Genomic DNA, 22,980 nt, shown 5'->3' on the forward strand with positions numbered 1-22,980 from the left:
ACAAATGCCCCACCCAAGAAATATCAAAGAATTGCAAGCATTCTTGGGAAAAATCAATTTCTTGAGAAGGTTTATCCCAAACTTAGCAAAACTGATCAGATTACTAAATAACATGCTAAAGAAGGATTCAAAAGTGAAATGGACCGTTGAAGCAAATCAAGCCTTTGAAGGTATAAAATTGGCCCTTACCCAAACTCCAGTCCTAACAAATCCTCAATTTGATAAAGAATTCATCATTTTCTCTTTTGCCTCCCAACATACTATTGCTGCTGTTTTATTACAGAAAGATGACCAAGGAAATGAAAAGCCCATTGCTTTCTTTAGCAGAGCTCTTAGAGATGCACCTCTGAAATACCAAATCATGGAAAAACAAGCTTATGCTTTGGTCAAGGCCATTAAGGACTTTAGGATTTACATCCTTTATTCCCATGTTATAGCTTATGTGCCAAGTCCTATTGTAAAAGACATACTCACTCAAGAAAACTTAGAGGGTAGAAGAGGAAAATGGATTGCCAACATCTTGGAATTTGACATTGAAATAAAACCTACAAAGCTGATAAAAGGGCAAGGCTTGGCCAAATTAATGACAGAATCAAACTTCCAAGCCTTAGACATAAACCAACTGGACAATGAACCGGAGCTGGCGACTCCAAAGATCAACGTAGCCTTTGAACAATCCCCTTGGTACTCTGATATATGTTATGTGTTACAAAACCTGTGTGCTCCCCCAGGATTGTCCAGAACTAAATGTAGGTTCTTAAAAATGAAAGCCTCAAGATTTTGTGTTATGGATGGTAATTTGCTTTGGAAAAACCATGAAGGGATATTGTTAAACTGCTTAATTGAGAATGAGACTAACAATATCATGAAAGAATTTCATGCAGGGGACTGTGGTGGACACTTGTACTGGAAGTCCACTGTGGACAAAATACTAAGGGCTGGTTACTATTGGCCCACTATTTTCTCTGATGTTAAAAAGTTTACCACATCATGTCATAAATGTCAAGTGTTTGAGGGAAAGAGAAAGTTACTACCACTTCCCTTGAGGCCTATTGCCACAGAGAGACCTTTTCAACAATGGGGCTTGGATTTCATTGGGGAAATTCATCCCTCATCTTCAGGCCAACATAGATGGATTCTAACAGCTACAGACTACTTCACTAAGTGGATTGAAGCTGTTCCATGCAGACAAGCAAATGATTCAACAATCATTCAGTTTTTGGAGAATAACATATTGGCTAGATTTGGTTGTCCTGACAAAATAATAACAGACAATGCTGCTGCTTTCAGATCTAAGAAGATGGTGAATTTCTGCCACAAATTTCACATTACCTTGGGCCATTCTACTGCATACTATCCCCAAGGAAATGGCCTTGCTGAATCATCAAATAAAAGCCTGGTAAACATCATAAAGAAGGTGCTGGAAGAAAATAAAAAGAATTGGCATAAGAAACTTGTGAATGCCTTATGGGCAGATAGACTAACAACCAAGAGATCAATTGGGATCAGCCCATATGAGTTAGTCTATGGATTAGAAGCTAAATTCCCTTCATCACTAGGGATTCCTGTCATGAAACTTCTTCAAGAAAGTCAAGCTGAACCAAATGATATGCAGAGAAGGATAAATCAAATAATATGTCTGCAGCAAACTAGAGATCAAGTTTACAGCAGAGTTCAAGTTTTACAAGAAAAATTAAAGAAAGCTTTTGACAGAAGGACTAAGGCAGAAGATTTCAATATTGGAGACAAAGTCCTCAAGTGGGATTCAAGAAGGGAAGATAAAGGAAAACATGGAAAATTTGATTCCCTTTGGACAGGACCATTTGCTGTTCAAGCAGTGCAAGGAAACAATACTTATTTCCTCAAAAGTCTTGATGAAGCTGATTTGAATGAAGGTCCTGTGAATGGCAGGATGCTGAAGCACTATTTTGACTACTATCCATGAGTGCAGTTGTGTTTCCATTGTACATATCCAGGTGTATATATTGCTTTCTTTAAAAATATGTAAAAAGGCAGTTTCTCAAGTTTTATAAGGTATCAGCAAAAGGCAAATAAGTTCAGACATTTACCAAGATGGGAAGAGCACAATTTTGGCATTTCAAAGCAGCATACTTCAAGTTTTGGTAAAAGCAGTCAAGGGCTAAGGCATTCTGACCTGCTGTTCTTGGTCTTTCAAATGAAAAACCATCCCCATGTGGAGCCACTGTTAGCTACCTATATCAATAGGTTTCATATTTCATGATTGGCAAAGAAAGGTCCAAATATGCTCTGCTTTGGTGATGCAAAGATCCCATATTTCCTAGAGAAAACAATGTATGTACATAAGTTCTTTGTTGACTCAATTTTGATGGGTGATCCAAAAGCCTAATCTGGATCATGCCATGTTTCAATTTTTTGTTGTAGAATAGAGAAAGAAGTCTGTCCAAACTGTTTAATCTTGGCAGACCAGTAGCTTAGGTAGAGAATTAAGGTTCCCAACTGCTTAATCTGGGACCTTGGAAGCAATAAGGGTAGCATTAGATAGAAAATCAAAAGGGAAAAGCCAAGGAAAAGAAAAGGCATATAAGGGTCTGCAAGTCTAAGTGCACCCTCCATGAAGAAATAAAAAATGCTAGGCAAATAGATGGGTAGGCAGATGGGGTTGCAGAAGTGTCATTCCTTACAATTGAATGTGGGCTAACCTATTCACAAAGGAAAATCAATGGTTTGAGAAGATCCTCTTCTCCATTATGTTGCAGCAAAGTAAAGGAGCATGTCTAACTTCCCAGTTTCCCCTTTCACTCCCATTCCTAACATCCCCTCATCAGTTGAGATTTATGGAAGAATTGGTGGTTTTATGGTGGTTCTTATTCCTTTAAAAGCCACATTTCTTGTCTAAAATTCTTTTCATTTTGATCTACTCCCTAAGCTAAGTGATTTTCAATAAACTTAGTGATTTCGCTCCTCATTCACCTTTTCCATCCATATTAACCCCTAACTTCTATTATCTAAATCCCCTATGTTACCCTTTCCCTACTATTATAACACTATGGTGTATAAACCCCAAGCATTGTATAAATATCCCTCCCCTTGGCATTATAGCCATATGTTCACAGTCAGGGATTAAATTGGCACCAGGCCAGTTTAAGAACCCTAAGCCCTACCCTTTTCCCCCTTCAAGAAGTCATTTGACCCATTTAACCCCTTTATATGCTAAAACCTTATAAAAACCCCATTACTGTACCCCTAACCCGCTTCGTTTGCGAAATAACCACCAAAAACCCACTTTTTCATTTTATCCAAAGTTCTGGCGCTATGCGCATTTTTGCAAAAAACATTGGAAAAACCATAAAAATCCGCCATATTCCAAAGTTTTCCGCCGGGCGCAAATCCCAAAAGAAATATTATTTTATTCCGCCCTCCGCCCGTATCGTTCGGCCATCTCAACGTCCCGTCGACCGTCGGATCGGGCCCCTTTGATCCGACGGCCCTCGTGCATATCGGACCGGCCCCGACGTACGAGAGTTACCTTCCGATATCTGTCAGAGGGTGACGTCAGGCCTCTGCCACGCGCCACCCCCACAGCGTATCGGAGGTACATCTGACATTTCTGCCTCCGTATCAAAAGCGGTGCGATATGAAACCGCTAACCACTTCCGGTTTCGGTTGATCCGCCCTGCCAGCGTCACCGCCGTGTCAGCGCCCCGTCCCCGATTTGACCCACCTGTCTGCCACTTCACCATCCCCGTGGACCCCTGTATGCCGCCACGTCACCCGATGACGTCATGCTGACGTCATCCGACCTTGACCCCACCTGATGACGTCATGCTGACGTCATCCAAAAAAGGCGCCAAAGTCCTAAAAAACTATATTTTGGCCGAAATGTCGCGTTTTTTGCACTTTTTGCAAAAAACGCTGTTGTATCCTCTGCATGAATTTCACGTCCGAGCCTTCGCCAACCTGCTGAATTCAACCTTCAGACTGCTGGCACGCCATTTCACCTGCATCCTTGACCATTGCTGACTGTATATCAGGTATTTATCAGTGCAAATCCTTTCTGCGCCCGGTTTTGTCTGTAAATTGCCAAATTAACTTAAAGCAGTGAAAAAATAGATAATTCACCAGCAAAATCCCCTCTGCCTGGTTCCCAGTTGCACCTAGAACGTCGAAATTCACCAGCTAAGCCTCGTTCACCTGAAATTTGATTAAAACTGCATTCTGTTCGCGCATTCGCGAACTAGTAACCCAAACCATACCAATTTGCTGTAAAAGAGGGAGTAAGGCCAGACATTTGCCTTAGTTGTGTTCAAAGCAGTATTTCAATTGCTGCAACTCACCTTTTGTCCTCTGTACCCAAGTAATTCACCTTCCTGTTCAAAGAAAACTCTTTAGTGTTGTTCTGCACAGTAACACTAGTCCATAAACCACAGAAATCCTTAAAGCATCCATGGATCCACCAGTAGCCCCGGTGGCATTGAACGTTGCTCCATTGAATGCCCCTCAGAGACAATTGGAGTGGCAGCCTCTAGCAGACCTGGATTATCAGATATCCGAAGAAATGTTGATGCACAACAAGTACCACATTCATCTGTTGAATGAGTTGAGGATTAAACATGAAGCTGGAACAGATGTATTAGGTATTTGGGACTCTTTTCTCCCTATCTTCAAGCTCCCACAGGTCAACCAGTTTCCTGAGCTAATTCATCTATGTGCTGAATGCTATGACCCTACTCAGAGGGCAGTGCTTGACCCTTCAGGCTCAGCTGTTTTCTATATCACTCCTGAAGCCATCAGAGAGATGCTGCAATTCAAAACTCAGAAGAAATTGGTTCCTTTGTCACTGAGTGATCTGATTAAGCAAGGAGCCAGGTTGACAGATGCTCAGGTCACCAAATTAAATCAGCTCTACATTGACTCTGACTCTGTGAAGTATCCTCCTATCAACCATGTATACCTCAATCAACTGGGCAGAGATCTAGTAGATATGATCAGTCCCATCCTGGGCTACAATTCAATTGAGTTTGTTGATGAAACTGTGCTGGTAATGATGCTTATGTTTACCCCTGGCAAATCTCCAGTCTGCTATGACTATGCCACTTACATATCAGATAAAATACATGAGCAATTGATGAACCTGGCAAGAGAAAGGGTGTTCAGATACACCTCCTACATCTACCACTTAATGTTGTACTATCAACACGAGAAATTTCATTTTGCTATGAAAAGAGTGGATGCACAAGGAAACCCAAGGTCAGTAGTCTATTGGTCTTCTGCCTTCCACTGCAGATCTGAATCTCCATACACTTACTGTGAATTCATAGATCTCTTCATCCACCCAGCCATGTCTATGCTGATGAGCTCACCTCCTCCAAGACTTACTGATGAGATGCAAAGGGTCCTTCAGTTATCCAAAACATACAGCATTGGGGACTGGTACTTTTACCAACACCACACAGTCATCAGAATATATGGGTGTGAATTGCCTCCCTACAGATTGCCCAGGTATGTACCCATGAGATTGTTTGCCCTGGAATACTTCAGGCAATTTGGAAATGCCGATGTGTTGCACTTTTCAGGCAGAGGCAAGAAAGCACAACTAAAGGTCAGGAACCAACTTGGCCACTTTATCTATAACAAGAGGGAGGAAGGTTGGCGAGAAGCAGACAGAATGCTTGAGTCCCTTGGCCTTCAGACCAGCTTTCTTTGGAAACCCTATGACCCCAATCACTTCATAACTCTAAGAAGGGTCAAGTATAGGCTGTCAGGTTATGATCATGTAAGGATTCCTCACATAGAAAAACATGCAAATCAAGTAAAATGGAGGAGAGGAACCTTAGAGGAGGCTGTCACACAAGAAGAGTTAAATGAAAGAGCAATAAGAAATCTGAGGAAGATAGCTGACCTTGAGCTTTGTTCACAGGTGTTTACTCTTCCAAGCACACAAGTGGGAGCAGTTGCCTCCTCCTCAACTGCAAATCAGCAAGCAGCCAAAGCTAGTGAGCAAACCTCTAGCAAAGGCAAGGAAAAAGAGATGGAAACAGAACAGTCGCCTCATGAGGAGGTGCAGCAACAACAACAGCAGGTAGAGCAGCCACAACAGCAGGAACAACAGCAAGAAGAGGGGCAGCATGACAAAGAGCAGCCATTACAGCAAGAAAGGGCAACTGAGGCCCCAATTTTCACTGAGCAGGAGGCTCAGAATACTGTGCCTCCTAGGCAAGAGACTACTACTGAAGCTTCAGTCCTCCAAACTCCACAAAAGGAGGATATAAGTAGGAAAAGGGACAGAGAGACTCCCCTCACATCATCCATAAATCAGGGAGGAAAAAGGCATAGAATGAATCCCTTCTCTGAGGAGGAAATGCCAATAGGGCAGTCTCTGGGCATGGGCCCACCTAGTAGAGAAGCATCTGCTAGCTCCTTCCAGCAGGGACAAGACAGAACAATGGGAGGAGAAGTCAGCTCCTCAAGCCACCAAAGAGAAGCTGAAGGAGGAATCAAACAACAGTTTATTGATATTAAAAGGAAAAATGAGCCACTTAAAATACAGCTCTATAATCATCTGCTGAAAATGGCTCCTACCAACCAGCAAAGACTGATGTCTGCCTATGATGTTCAGGAGGGCAAAATGATCATGAGTCATTTTATGCCAGCTGTACTACAGCCACAGTCCCCTGCAGATTATATAAGGACCAATCTTGAGGTCCTTGCCAAGGACATCCACCCAATGGACAAAATTGAATTGCACAAACAAACGGGTGAGATGGTGTATGCCTCCTTGGCAGACAAAACACTGGATAACTACAGGCTAGAAAATAGCCTAAATAATACAACTGCCCAGCTTGAGTTGGAAAGGGCATCCTCTCAAGCAAAGGATAACAGAATTAAAGCCTTAGAAGATATAATTATAGAACTTGGGCATGATCCCAAGGATATTAAGGCCGTGCAGGCATTGTTGAAATTGAGGGATGCAGACATGGCAGCCCTTAGAAAGATGGTCAAAGTCCCAGCAACAATTCACCCACAAACTGAAGAAGTTGCTCAGCTGAGACATGATCAAGATGCCACTGCTTTGCTGGTATCCCTATACAAACAGCTAATCCAGACCCAAGAGAAGTTGGGAGAGTCAGAGGCTGCCCAGGCAGCATTGCAGGCAACATTGCAGCAAAAGGAAGGAGGTCAAACCTCTCAGCCTCCTCCTGAAATAATTAACCTTGAGGAAGCTCCTCAAACCACTGCTCCCCCTACTCAACAAACAGAACAAGCAGCACCATCCACCTCAGCACCAGCGCCAACAACAGACCAGGCTTCAAGCCTGGACATGCAGAAACTAAGGAATGAAATCCAAGCCCTGGAAGCCCAAATGTCAGAGTTAAAAGAGGCCAGGGAAAATTTGGTCAAGTTGAATGAGAGATATGACAAATCTAAGCAGACTGTAGCAGAAAAGGGCAGGGAAATAAAGGCCCTTAAAGACAGGATTAAGGAGCTGGAAAAGGAGCTCACATTGGATAAAGTGACAGCTGAGCTCAAGACAGTGCTATGGGCCAACATTGGCCAATCCATCACTGACCAATGGCAGTATATTGAGACAATCCATGAGCAGATTGAGCTCATAGCAAAAGCACAGAGGGAAATCCAGAGATCAAGGGCATCTCTAGGCAATATGCCTGAGGTTGCCAATAGAATGATCAATGTGCTTAACAACAGAACAAGTGCTCAGTTAGCTACTATGGGAATCTCCAACAGAACTGAGACCATCCAGCTAATAAAGAGGGTCCTAACACTGAGAAGCCTAGTGCAGACACTAGAGAGAAGGACCCAGGATATGCAGACCGAGGTCAATAGATTCATGGAAAAATTTGTGGCATTGCAAAACAGAGGTCTTCCAAGCTTACTGAATAGCGCAGGAAGACTACTTTCCCATGAAAACTATGCCAAGAGGGTGAACACCTTTGCCACAAATCAGATCACAGAGAAGGCCAGCACCTCAGAGGAAACAGGGCCAGCAACAGGACAAAGTCTCTACAACAGAGTAGAGAACTTATTTTTTATCATGGATGAGATCAAACATCTGTTTGAAGTGCCTCCCAATTTCTATAAATACACAGAGGCAGATGAGACTTTGGATGCAATTCTCAGACATCAATTGCCCACACAGGAATGGTGGACTAAGGCAATACAGATGATATTATAAACCAGAGCCTGTAAATCAAGTTTTGTTATTTATTATTCAAATTTACAAATGATCATGCACAGGAAAACTTGAAAAGATCAGCATGCATGAAAAGGGAAGGGCTGAGCCAACTCAGCAGAACTATTCGGCCAACAAAGCACAATTGACAGCTAACAGGTAGCAGGGCCGAAAGTTACAGCACGACAGGCCATAAAGACGCATTTTTCAGAGTTAAAGCAGAACGGTCAGACCGACTCAGTGGCCTCTAAAGGCCAAAATATCTTCTGACAGACATAAAGAGCATTTATGTTGTATTAAAAGCAGTCATAACTTCTTATCTACTGTTCTGTACAAAGTTGGTGAAAACATTCATTTCTCAGATGACTCAACGCCTTAGATATTTTGTATAAACGTTTGTATATATTTCCCCCTCGCATAAGCTTGCAGGGGTTGTTGTTGATTTCTCTTCAAGAGTTCTTTGCTGTAAATTTTCAGAGTTTAATACAAAGGCCGATGGAATTTCCAAAGTCTGTGTTGTCTGAGGGATTGTAATGCGATTGCTGAGTGCTACAGGATTCCTGCATGTTGTCATGGCTCAATAAGTTTCCTTTAAACTTTCGTTATGTTTCTTTTGTTATTTTCTCATAACTCATCCATGTTCTAGATTTCACAATTAATGGCAGAGAAAAAGACTAATTCCAGGATTTATTCATAGAATACCCTGAATTCAATCTATGCTATTACAAATGTTTTCTTCAGTTATGGTTATCAAGGTGTGATTCTTAATTGCTGCACCTCTACACTGTATCTTTCACAGGAATTATTGTTTAGGAATTCAAGTCTGCTCCTTTACAATACATCTCTTTCTCACAACCCAGCTTAGTGGAAAATTCTTAATTGCTTTTCACTGGTTACACACATTTCATCATTATAACATCAAGTTTGTTTCATGAGATATTCAAAAGGCCCTGCAGTTTCAGCAATCCTAATCTACCTCTCAAACAACCAGTAACCAAAGACTCCATTGCCCAATGGACTAAAATTATCTGAAGGTTTGCACCTTAGGTACAGAAGACATCCCTCAACCAAAACATAAAACCAAAACCTGAACATCACAGCTAGCCTAAAATACTATCAAAACAGAGACAAATCATAAAGAGAGAGCCCTCTCTGATTACAGTTTGGCTAGAAACTGTAATCCAAAGATTGGTTAGTGGTTACCCCGGCCGTATTCCCTTGGGAGTCATAGGGAACAACCTGGGTGTTAACATAATTGGCGACTCCACTGGGGACTCCTTAAAATTTTCTAATTACTGTATATCTCCTAAATCTACAGATGAAGTCTGAATACCAGCCAGGAAGCCTTCAGGACTGTTTCTGTTTCACATTAACAGGTTCAGATAAATGCTGCTTCAGTCAATCTTCATGTTAGCTTTGAGAAATATACAGCCATTCCAAAATCTTGCCTAGTCCTTACAGATATAAAAATATTCCAAAAAACATACTCAAAAAGAAGTTCAGAAGCTGGCTCCTAAAAGGGAAACCAGACACACTAGGTCAAACCCTGACCCAAATCCACCAGCAGTTTTTGAAAATCCTAATACAATCCCCAAAATAATTAGGAAACAGCAAAGGCAGGAAAATCCTAGTGATTTGAGTCCTGAGACAGCTCACCCTGAACCAGTTCCAACTCCTATCAAGGTTCTATTTCGGTCTACTCCTGTTTCCCCCAGTTCCCCATCTACATCTCAAAGCCCTCCTTTCACATCTTCACCCACTGCACATATCCCCTTGACCAACACTCTAGGTGCCGCTGCACCTGTTACCCCTGTGGTACACAGTGTTCCTATTATCCCAGTTGCTCCTGTAAATCCCCCAACCTTGTGAATATGGCTAACAGATATGCACCCTTGCAGTTACCTGCTAATGCTGCAGCTCTACCCCAAGACTACCAAACTAAGATCTCATATTTTGACTCTACTGGCCCTTTCACAGCTATTCAGCATGCCAAAAGGATGCAAGATCATTTTGAGACCTATGAAATAGATGATGACAGTGTGAGAATGAGGATGTTTGTTCAAAGTCTGACTTGGGATGTAAGAACTTGGTTTAGATCCCTGAATGCAAATTCCATAACAACCCCTGATGAGCTTTATCAAGCCTTCACTAACAGATGGGAGAAAAAGAAAGATCCTCTGCACATACTCGTGAATATGACACTATCAAAAGAGGTCCCCAAGAGACTGTTTTGGAGTATTGTGCAAGATTTAACAATGTATATAACGCAATCCCACAAAATTTAAGACCTCCTCCTGATTTGGCCTTGTACAAATTTCCTGATGGTTTTGACCCTGATATGGCCTATCAGTTGAAGGAGAGAGCTCCTGAAACCCTTGCAGATGCCCAAAAGGTTGCTGTCACAGTGGAAGCTAACCTGATTGCCAAAAGAAACAGAGCAAGGTTGGAAAAGAGAACCACCTTCAAAGAAGAACCCTCAGCCTTTGATCAAAAACTGGATGCAATACTCACTGGTATGAAGAGATTGGGAGATAGAGTGGAATCAGTTGAGAGAAAGTCATCATGGGAAGCACCACAAAACAACCCTCCTAGGAATCCAAATTTTAGGAGAACTCAAAATCCAAACGTTGGCAAGGCCAGTTCTGACCCAGACATAAGACCCCCTTTCCAAGAGAATTATGCTGAGACTTCCACATCAAGTGAACCCAATGAAGATCCCCACATTAATTTAATGGGTTTGGATGGTGAAAGTCAAGTCTTTTTAACACAAGAAGATCATGAGAATGATGAAATCAAGTTGTTCCAAACCAAATCAGGTGAGTCATTTGACTTTAAGCAAGGCTATGACACAGCTGTTTATGAAGTCCATAAACAATACAAGCTAAGGAGTAGAACTGTAAATATAACACAGCCTGAAAAGATAAAGGATAGCCAGCAGCCCAAAAGAGCCATAGTCACAGAGCCAAATGACACAATGGAATCACTTGCAAAGGAAGTAACCATTGAAGAAGTCACTGAACCATTTTCTTCAAAACAGCAGCCCATGGCTGCATCATCCTTGCACCCTAACCCAAGTGTCATTCCTCAAGAGATGAGCAAGAAGGGCAAGCCTCAAGATCAAGATAAGAATCAAGAAGAAGAGTTAGTGAACAAGGAAAGAACTGCCATCCACAACCAAAAGACCCAATCTGAAAAACCCTTTGACCTAGAAACTGAAATTGGTAAATTGAAGGTAGCTATTCCTCTTTCAGAACTAGCCAAGCATGACATTTATAAACAACAAATCAAGAAGTCCCTTCAACTTACTAACAACAAAGATGATGTCAATGTGCTGGATGATACCCCAGAATTGCTGTTCGGTCCAGAAGTTGATGGAAAAGCAGTATTCACAGGGATCTTACCTTTTTATGTCAGTTTACATGTTCATGATAAGATATTACACAATGCAATGTTTGACTCAGGTGCCTCTCACAACCTCATGCCAAAAGCAGTCATGGAAAGACTTAATCTAGATATTACAAGACCATATAAGGACCTATTCTCCTTTGACTCCAGCCAAGTCAAGTGCTTAGGTCTAATAAAAGATCTATGTGTGTCCCTTGTTCAGTACCCAAATAAGACAATTCTAATGGATGTTGTAGTTGCTGATATCCCACCCAAGTATGGGATGCTGTTATCAAGGTCATGGGGGGCTAAACTTCAAGGTTCCCTACAACTGGACATGTCATACGCCACCATCTCTGTTTTTGGGCAACCAAAGAGACTATACAGAGAAACACTAATGAAATACATGGTCAGCAGTGAAGAAAAGCCCCAAAACTTTCCCATATATGCTGTCCATTCAGACATAGACTCATACATTCTCTTCAATAATACTACAACTCCCTCAAACAATGATGTTGAAACCAATACACTTATACAAGAGGAGGACACTGATGAAAAAATTGCTACCCAAGAAATAATGGTTAAACCATCACTAAGCAAAGATGTTGTTCTAGAAATCGAGCTAATTCAATCAAGTGATCAGACTGTCATAGAAGACAAACCAGGTGAAAAACCAGAACTTCAACTTATGATCCCAGATCACAGAGAAGTTATTAAATCTCCCCTAGAAAAAGAGAACCTATGGTTTCTTGAATTTGATGGGTCAGTCAACAAATTAGGGGCAGGAGCTGGAGTTTGGATACACAATAAACAAAACAGTCATGCAGAAGGCCGAGCCTACAGACTAAATTTCAGATGCACCAATAACATGGCAGAATATGAAGCTCTTTTACTAGGCCTCAAACTAGTAAAGTCCCTACAAGCCATAAAAGTGTCAATTCTAGGGGACTCAGACCTAGTTATCCAACAAGTAAAGGGAAATTTTGTCACCAATGACAAAAGACTGAGATCTTATAGATCTGCTGCTACTGAACTACTACAGTCCTTCACTGAATTTCAAATTACCAAGATTCCCAGAACCCATAACTTGCATGCCCACAATTTAGCTACATTTGCAAGTACCTGCAAGCTACCTTTTGAACCCCACCACTGTTTTACAGCTGAGGTAAAACACAGACCTTCTGTCCCAAACAATGTCAAGGACTGGCAAGTATTTGAAGATGATTCACAGATAAACAATTTTTTGACTTTACAGCAAGAATTTGCAGGATTAAATATTGACACTGAAAGAGCAAGTCAATCACAAATCCCTGAAAGAGCAAGTCAATCACAAATACAGTTTGAACAGAATAACCACCCAATATCACCCAGAACAGCAAAACAAATGCTACATCCAACCATTTTCAACAAAGAAAACATAAAACAAATTCAACAAAACAGTTATGAAGAAGTGCCTATTACAGAAGCTGAGATCATAGAGCTGAAAGACAATTTTCTCCCAACAGGCCTAACTCCATTAGAGGACATCTTTGACTCAAATGACATCCCTAGAAAACCAAAGATGCATCCCCTTAACGCTGTCGTTGAGGAATGCAACATTGGAACCACTGAGAGACCCAAGATAATAAAATTGTCTGTATCCTTGCCTCCTGATCAAAAGCCCAAATACATTGACCTTTTCAAAGAATTTCAGGACGTGTTTGCGTGGGGCTATGAGGATCTAAAATCCTATGATACCTCTGTTATCCAGCACACTATCCCTCTCAAGCCTAATCAAAAGCCATTCAAACAGAAATTGAGAAGAATTAATCCCATGCTTCTCCCCTCAATTGAAAAGGAGCTACAAAAAATGTTTAAAGCTGGTATTATAGCACCAATCAGGTTTTCTGATTGGATTTCAAATTTGGTGCCCACAAGAAAGAAGACTGGTGAAATAAGGCTAAGTGTCCCTTAAAGATAATTATCCCTTACCCAAGATGGATCACATTCTCCAAAGAGTGGTAGGGGCCTCAAGGATTTCATTACTTGATGGATTCTCAGGCTTTAATCAGATCCTGGTACACCCTGATGATCAAGACAAAACTGCATTCACAACCCCATGGGGAACTTTCAAATATGTAAAAATGCCTTCTGGATTGAAGAATGCAGGGGCAACATTTCAAAGAGCAATGGATATTGCTTTTGCCAAAGAGATTCATGACTTCCTTGTCATTTATTTGGATGATCTCACACCTTTCTCAAAATCAGACCAAGAACATTTGAAACATCTGAGACAGATCTTCCTAACATGTAGGAGATATGGAATCTCCTTGAATCCCAAGAAATCCTTATTTGGTTTGGAAGAAGGTAAGCTATTGGGACATATCATCTCAAAGGATGGAATTAGAATTGACCTAGATAGGATACAAGCTATCTTACAAATGCCCCACCAAAGAAATATCAAAGAATTGCAAGCATTCTTGGGAAAAATCAATTTCTTGAGAAGGTTTATCCCAAACTTAGCAAAACTAATCAGATTACTAAATAACATGCTAAAGAAGGATTCAAAAGTGAAATGGACCGTTGAAACAAATCAAGCCTTTGAAGGTATAAAATTGGCCCTTACCCAAACTCCAGTCCTAACAAATCCTCAATTTGATAAAGAATTCATCATTTTCTCTTTTGCCTCCCAACATACTATTGCTGCTGTCTTATTACAGAAAGATGACCAGGGAAATGAAAAGCCCATTGCTTTCTTTAGGAGAGCTCTTAGAGATGCACCTCTGAAATACCAAATCATGGAAAAACAAGCTTATGCTTTGGTCAAGGCCATTAAGGACTTTAGGATTTACATCCTTTATTCCCATGTTATAGCTTATGTGCCAAGTCCTATTGTAAAAGACATACTCACTCAAGAAAACTTAGAGGGTAGAAGAGGAAAATGGATTGCCAACATCTTAGAATTTGACATTGAAATAAAACCTACAAAGCTGATAAAAGGGCAAGGCTTGGCCAAATTAATGACAGAATCAAACTTCCAAGCCTTAGACATAAACCAACTGGACAATGAACCGGAGCTGGCGACTCCAAAGATCAACGTAGCCTTTGAACAATCCCCTTGGTACTCTGATATATGTTATGTGTTACAAAACCTGTGTGCTCCCCCAGGATTGTCCAGAACTAAATGTAGGTTCTTAAAAATGAAAGCCTCAAGATTTTGTGTTATGGATGGTAATTTTCTTTGGAAAAACCATGAAGGGATATTGTTAAACTGCTTAATTGAGAATGAGACTAACAATATCATGAAAGAATTTCATGCAGGGGACTGTGGTGGACACTTATACTGGAAGTCCACTGTGGACAAAATACTAAGGGCTGGTTACTATTGGCCCACTATTTTCTCTGATGTTAAAAAGTTTACCACATCATGTCATAAATGTCAGGTGTTTGAGGGAAAGAGAAAGTTACTACCACTTCCCTTGAGGCCTATTGCCACAGAGAGACCTTTTCAACAATGGGGCTTGGATTTCATTGGGGAAATTCATCCCTCATCTTCAGGCCAACATAGATGGATTCTAACAGCTACAAACTACTTCACTAAGTGGATTGAAGTTGTTCCATGCAGACAAGCAAATGATTCAACAATCATTCAGTTTTTGGAGAATAACATATTGGCTAGATTTGGTTGTCCTGACAAAATAATAACAGGCAATGCTGCTACTTTCAGATCTAAGAAGATGGTGAATTTCTGCCACAAATTTCACATTACCTTGGGCCATTCTACTGCATACTATCCCCAAGCAAATGGCCTTGCTGAATCATCAAATAAAAGCCTGGTAAACATCATAAAGAAGGTGCTGGAAGAAAATAAAAAGAATTGGCATAAGAAACTTGTGAATGCCTTATGGGCAGATAGACTAACAACCAAGAGATCAATTGGGATCAGCCCATATGAGTTAGTCTATGGATTAGAAGCTAAATTCCCTTCATCACTAGGGATTCCTGTCATGAAACTTCTTCAAGAAAGTCAAGCTGAACCAAATGATATGCAGAGAAGGATAAATCAAATAATATGTCTGCAGCAAACTAGAGATCAAGTTTATAGCAGAGTTCAAGTTTTACAAGAAAAATTAAAGAAAGCTTTTGACAGAAGTACTAAGGCAGAAGATTTCAATATTGGAGACAAAGTCCTCAAGTGGGATTCAAGAAGGGAAGATAAAGGAAAACATGGAAAATTTGATTCCCTTTGGACAGGACCATTTGCTGTTCAAGCAGTGCAAGGAAACAGTACTTATTTCCTCAAAAGTCTTGATGAAGCTGATTTGAATGAAGGTCCTGTGAATGGCAGGATGCTGAAGCACTATTTTTACTACTACCCATGAGTGCAGTCGTGTTTCCATTGTACATATCCAGGTGTATATATTGCTTTCTTTAAAAAATATGTAAAAAGGCAGTTTCTCAAGTTGTATAAGGTATCAGCAAAAGGCAAATAAGGGTAGCATTAGATAGAAAATCAAAAGGGAAAAGCCAAGGAAAAGAAAAAGGCATATAAGGGTCTGCAAGTCTAAGTGCACCCTCCATGAAGAAATAAAAAATGCTAGGCAAATAGATGGGTAGGAAGATGGGGTTGCAGAAGTGTCATTCCTTACAATTGAATGTGGGCTAACCTATTCACAAAGGAAAATCAATGGTTTGAGAAGATCCTCTTCTCCATTATGTTGCAGCAAAGTAAAGGAGCATGTCTAACTTCCCAGTTTCCCCTTTCACTCCCATTCCTAACATCCCCTCATCAGTTGAGATTTATGGAAGAATTGGTGGTTTTATGGTGGTTCTTATTCCTTTGAAAGCCACATTTCTTGTCTAAAATTCTTTTCATTTTGATCTACTCCCTAAGCTAAGTGATTTTCCAATAAACTTAGTGATTTCGCTCCTCATTCACCTTTTCCATCCATATTAACCCCTAACTCCTATTATCTAAAATCCCCTATGTTACCCTTCCCTACTATTATAACACTATGGTGTATAAACCCCAAGCATTGTATAAATATCCCTCCCCTTGGCATTATAGCCATATGTTCACAGTCAGGGATTAAATTGGCACCAGGCCAGTTTGAGAACCCTAAGCCCTACCCTTTCCCCCTTCAAGAAGTCATTTGACCCATTTAACCCCTTTATATGCTAAAACCTTATAAAAACCCCATTACTGTACCCCTAACCCGCTTCGTTTGCACAATAACCACCAAAAACCCACTTTTTCATTTTATCCAAAGTTCTGGCGCTATGCGCATTTTTGCAAAAAACATTGGAAAAACCATAAAAATCCGCCATATTCCAAAGTTTTCCGCCGGGCGCAAATCCCAAAAGAAATATTATTTTATTCGGCCCTCCGCCCGTATTGTTCGGCCATCTCAGCATCCCATCGACTGTCGGATCGGGCCCCTTTGATCCGACGGCCCTCATGCATATTAGACCGGCCCCGATGTACGAGAGTTACCTTCCGATATCTGTCAGAGGGTGACGTCAGGCCTCTGCCACACGCCACCCCCACAGCGTATCGAAGGTACCTCTGACATTTCTGCCTCCGTATCAAAAGCGGTGCGATATGAAACCGCTAACCACTTCCGGTTTCGGTTGATCCGCCCTGCCAGCGTCACCGCCGTGTCAGCGCCCCGTCCCCGATTTGACCAACCTGTCTGCCACTTCACCATCCCCGTGGACCCTTGGTATGCCGCCACGTCACCCTATGACGTCATGCTGACGTCATCCGACCTTGACCCCACCTGATGACATCATGCTGACGTCATCCAAAAAAGGCGCCAAAGTCCTAAAAAACTATATTTTGGCCGAAATGTCGCGTTGTTTGCACTTTTTGCAAAAAACGTTGTTGTATCCTATGCATGAATTTCACGTTCGAGCCTTCGCCAACCTGCTGAATTCAACCTCCAGACTGCTGGCGCGCCATTTCACCTGCATCCTTGACCATTGCCGACTGTATATCAGGTATTTATCCGTGCAAATCCTTTCTGCGCCCGGTTTTGTCTATAAATTGCCAAATTAACTTAAAGCAGTGAAAAAACAGATAATTCACCAGCAAAATCCCCTCTGCCTGGTTCCCAGTTGCACCTAGAACGTCGAAACTCACCAGCTAAGCCTCGTTCACCTGAAATTTGATTAAAACTGCATTCTGTTCGCGCATTCATGAACTAGTAACCCAAACCATACCAATTTGCTGTAAAAGAGGGAGTAAGGCCAGACATTTGCCTTAGTTGTGTTCAAAGCAGTATTTCAATTGCTGCAACTCACCTTTTGTCCTCTGTACCCAAGTAATTCACCTTCCTGTTCAAAGAAAACTCTTTAGTGTTGTTTAGCACAGTAACACTAGTCCATAAACCATAGAAATCCTTAAAGCATCCATGGATCCACCAGTAGCCCCGGTGGCATTGAATGTTGCTCCATTGAATGCCCCTTAGAGACAATTGGAGTGGTAGCCTCTACCAGACTTGGATTATCAGATATCCGAAGAAATGTTGATGCACAACAAGTACCACATTCATCTATTGAATGAGTTGAGGATTAAACATGAAGCTGGAACAGATGTATTAGGTATTTGGGACTCTTTTCTCCCTATCTTCAAGCTCCCACAGGTCAACCAGTTTCCTGAGCTAATTCATCTATGTGCTGAATGCTATGACCCTACTCAGAGGGCAGTGCTTGACCCTTTAGGCTCAGCTGTTTTCTATATCACTCCTGAAGCCATCAGAGAGATGCTGCAATTCAAAACTCAGAAGAAATTGGTTCCTTTGTCACTGAGTGATCTGATTAAGCAAGGAGCCAGGTTGACAGATGCTCAGGTCACCAAATTAAATCAGCTCTACATTGACTCTGACTCTGTGAAGTATCCTCCTATCAACCATGTATACCTCAATCAACTGGGCAGAGATCTAGTAGATATGATCAGTCCCATCCTGGGCTACAATTCAATTGAGTTTGTTGATGAAACTGTGCTGGTAATGATGCTTATGTTTACCCCTGGCAAATCTCCAGTCTGCTATGACTATGCCACTTACATATCAGATAAAATACATGAGCAATTGATGAACCTGGCAAGAGAAAGGGTGTTCAAATACACCTCCTACATCTACCACTTAATGTTGTACCATCAACATGAGAAATTTCATTTTGCTATGAAAAGAGTGGATGCACAAGGAAACCCAAGGTCAGTAGTCTATTGGTCTTCTGCCTTCCACTGCAGATCTGAATCTCCATACACTTACTATGAATTCATAGATCTCTTCATCCACCCAGCCATGTCTATGCTGATGAGCTCACCTCCTCCAAGACTTACTGATGAGATGCAAAGGGTCCTTCAGTTATCCAAAACATACAGCATTGGGGACTGGTACTTTTACCAACACCACACAGTCATCAGAATATATGGGTGTGAATTGCCTCCCTACAGATTGCCCAGGTATGTACCCATGAGATTGTTTGCCCTGGAATACTTTAGGCAATTTGGAAATGCCGATGTGCTGCACTTTTCAGGTAGAGGCAAGAAAGCACAACTAAAGGTCAGGAACCAACTTGGCCACTTTATCTATAACAAGAGGGAGGAAGGTTGGTGAGAAGCAGACAGAATGCTTGAGTCCCTTGGCCTTCAGACCAGCTTTCTTTGGAAACCCTATGACCCCAATCACTTCATAACTCTAAGAAGGGTCAAGTATAGGCTGTCAGGTTATGATCATGTAAGGATTCCTCACATAGAAAAACATGCAAATCAAGTAAAATGGAGGAGAGGAACCTTAGAGGAGGCTGTCACACAAGAAGAGTTAAATGAAAGAGCAATAAGAAATCTGAGGAAGATAGCTGACCTTGAGCTTTGTTCACAGGTGTTTACTCCTCCAAGCACACAAGTGGGAGCAGTTTCCTCCTCCTCAACTGCAAATCTGCAAGCAGCCAAAGCTAGGGAGAAAACCTCTAGCAAAGGCAAGGAAAAAGAGATGGAAACAGAACAGTCGCCTCATGAGGAGGTGTAGCAACAACAGCAGCAGGTAGAGCGGCCACAGCAGCAGGAACAACAGCAAGAAGAGGGGCAGCATGACAAAGAGCACCCATTACAGCAAGAAAGGGCAACTGAGGCCCCAATTGTCACTGAGCAGGAGGCTCAAAATACTGTGCCTCCTAGGCAAGAGACTACAACTGAAGCTTCAGTCCTCCAAACTCCACAAAACGAGGATATAAGTAGGAAAAGGGATAGAGAGACTCCCCTCACATCATCCATAAATCAGGGAGGAAAAAGGCATAGAATGAATCCCTTCTCTGAGGAGGAAATGCCAATTGGGCAGTCTCTGGGCATGGGCCCACCAAGTAGAGAAGCATCTGCTAGCTCCTTCTAGCAGGGACAAGACAGAACAATGGGAGGAGAAGTTAGACCCTCAAGCCACCAAAGAGAAGCCGAAGGAGGAATCAAACAGCAATTTATTGATATTAAAAGGAAAAATGAGCCACTTAAAATACAGCTCTATGATAATCTGCTGAAAATGGCTCCTACCAACCAGCAAAGACTGATGTCTACCTATGATGTTCAGGAGGGCAAGATGATCATGAGTCATTTTATGCCAGCTGTACTACAGCCACAGTCCCCTACAGATTATATAAGGACCAATCTTGAGGTCCTTGCCAAGGACATCCACCCAATGGACAAAATTGAATTGCACAAACAAACGGGTGAGATGGTGTATGCCTCCTTGGCAGACAAAACACTGGATAACTACAGGCTAGAAAATAGCCTAAATAATACAACTGCCCAGCTTGAGTTGGAAAGGGCATCCTCTCAAGCGAAGGATAACAGAATTAAAGCCTTAGAAGATATAATTATAGAACTTGGGCATGATCCCAAGGATATTAAGGCCGTGCAGGCATTGTTGAAATTGAGGGACGCAGACATGACAACCCTTAGAAAGATGGTCAAAGTCCCAGCAACGATTCACCCACAAACTGAAGAAGTTCCTCAGCTGAGACATGATCAAGATGCCACTGCTTTGCTGGTATCCCTATACAAACAGCTAATCCAGACCCAAGAGAAGTTGGGAGAGTCAGAGGCTGCCCAGGCAGCATTACAGGCAGCATTGCAGCAGAAGGAAGGAGGTCAAACCTCTCAGCCTCCTCCGGAAATAATCAACCTTGAGGAAGATCCTCAAACTATTGCTCCCCCTACTCAACAAACAGAACAAGCAGCACCATCCACCTCAGCACCAGCACCAACAACAGACCAGGCTTCAAGCCTGGACATGCAGAAACTAAGGAATGAAATCCAAGCCCTGGAAGCCCAAATGTCAGAGTTAAAAGAGGCCAGGGAAAATTTGGTCAAGTTGAATGAGAGATATGACAAATCTAAGCAGACTGTAGCAGAAAAGGGCAGGGAAATAAAGGCCCTTAAAGACAGGATTAAGGAGCTGGAAAAGGAGCTCACATTGGATAAAGTGACAGCTGAGCTCAAGACAGTGCTATGGGCCAACATTGGCCAATCCATCACTGACCAATGGCAGTATATTGAGACAATCCATGAGCAGATTCAGCTCATAGCAAAAGCACAGAGGGAAATCCAGAGATCAAGGGCATCTCTAGGCAATATGCCTGAGGTTGCCAATAGAATGATCAATGTGCTTAACAACAGAACAAGTGCTCAGTTAGCTACTATGGGAATCTCCAACAGAACTGAGACTATCCAGCTAATAAAGAGGGTCCTAACACTGAGAAGCCTAGTGCAGACACTAGAAAGAAGGACCCAGGATATGCAGATCGAGGTCAATAGATTCATGGAAAAATTTGTGGCTTTGCAAAACAGAGGTCTTCCAAGCTTACTAAATAGCGCAGGAAGACTACTTTCCCATGAAAACTATGCCAAGAGGGTGAACACCTTTGCCACAAATCAGATCACAGAGAAGGCCAGCACCTCAGAGGAAACAGGGCCAGCAACAGGACAAAGTCTCTACAACAGAGTAGAGAACTTATTTTTTATCATGGATGAGATCAAACATCTGTTTGAAGTGCCTCCCAATTTCTATAAATATACAGAGGCAGATGAGACTTTGGATGCAATTCTCAGACATCAATTGCCCACACAGGAATGGTGGACTAAGGCAATACAGATGATATTATAAACCAGAGCCTGTAAATCAAGTTTTGTTATTTATTATTCAAATTTACAAATCATCATGCACAGGAAAACTTGAAAAGATCAGCATGCATGAAAAGGGAAGGGCTGAGCCAACTCAACAGAACTATTCGGCCAACAAAACACAATTGATAGCTAATAGGTAGCAGGGCCGAAAGTTACAGCACGACAGGCCATAAAGACGCATTTTTCAGAGTTAAAGCAGAACGGTTAGACCGACTCAGTGGCCTCTAAAGGCCAAAATATCTTCTGACAGACATAAAGAGCATTTATGTTGTATTAAAAGCAGTCATAACTTCTTATCTACTGTTCTGTACAAAGTTGTTGAAAACATTCATTTCTCAGATGACTCAACGCCTTAGATATTTTGTATAAACGTTTGTATATATTTCCCCCTCGCATAAGCTTGCAGGGGTTGTTGTTGATTTCTCTTCAAGAGTTCTTTGCTGTAAATTTTCAGAGGTTAATACAAAGGCCGATGGAATTTCCAAAGTCTGTGTTGTCTGAGGGATTGTAATGCGATTGCTGAGTGCTACAGGATTCCTGCATGTTGTCATGGCTCAATAAGTTTCCTTTAAACTCTCGTTATGTTTCTTTCTGTTACTTTCTCATAACTCATCCATGTTCTAGATTTTACAATTAATGGCAGAGAAAAAGACTAATTCCAGGATTTATTCATAGAATAATCTGAATTCAATCTATGCTATTACAAATGTTTTCTTCAGTTATGGTTATCAAGGTGTGATTCTTAATTGCTGCACCTCTACACTGCATCTTTCACAGGAATTATTGTTTAGGAATTCAAGTCTGCTCCTTTACAATACATCTCTTTCTCACAACCCAGCTTAGTGGAAAATTCTTAATTGCTTTTCACTAGTTACACACATTTCATCATTATAACATCAAGTTTGTTTCATGAGATATTCAAAAGGCCCTGCAGTTTCAGCAACCCTAATCTACCTCTCAAACAACCAATAACCAAAGACTCCATTGCCCAATGGACTAAAATTATCTGAAGGGTTGCACCTTAGGTACAGAAGACATCCCTCAACCAAAACATAAAACCAAAACCTGAACATCATAGCTAGCATAAAATACTATCAAAACAGAGACAAATCATAAAGAGAGAGCCCTCTCTGATTACCGTTTGGCTAGAAACTGTAATCCAAAGATTGGTTAGTGGTTACCTCGGCCGTATTCCCTTGGGATTCATAGGGAGCAACCTGGGAGTTAACAGCAAGGATGTGATAGGGTGGCATATCTTGGAGAATTT

This window comes from Pinus tabuliformis, chromosome 8, assembly GCF_031772625.1.
Source record: "Pinus tabuliformis cultivar Carrire ecotype Pingquan chromosome 8, CPIR1, whole genome shotgun sequence".
NCBI classification, from domain to species: Eukaryota; Viridiplantae; Streptophyta; class Pinopsida; order Pinales; family Pinaceae; genus Pinus; species Pinus tabuliformis.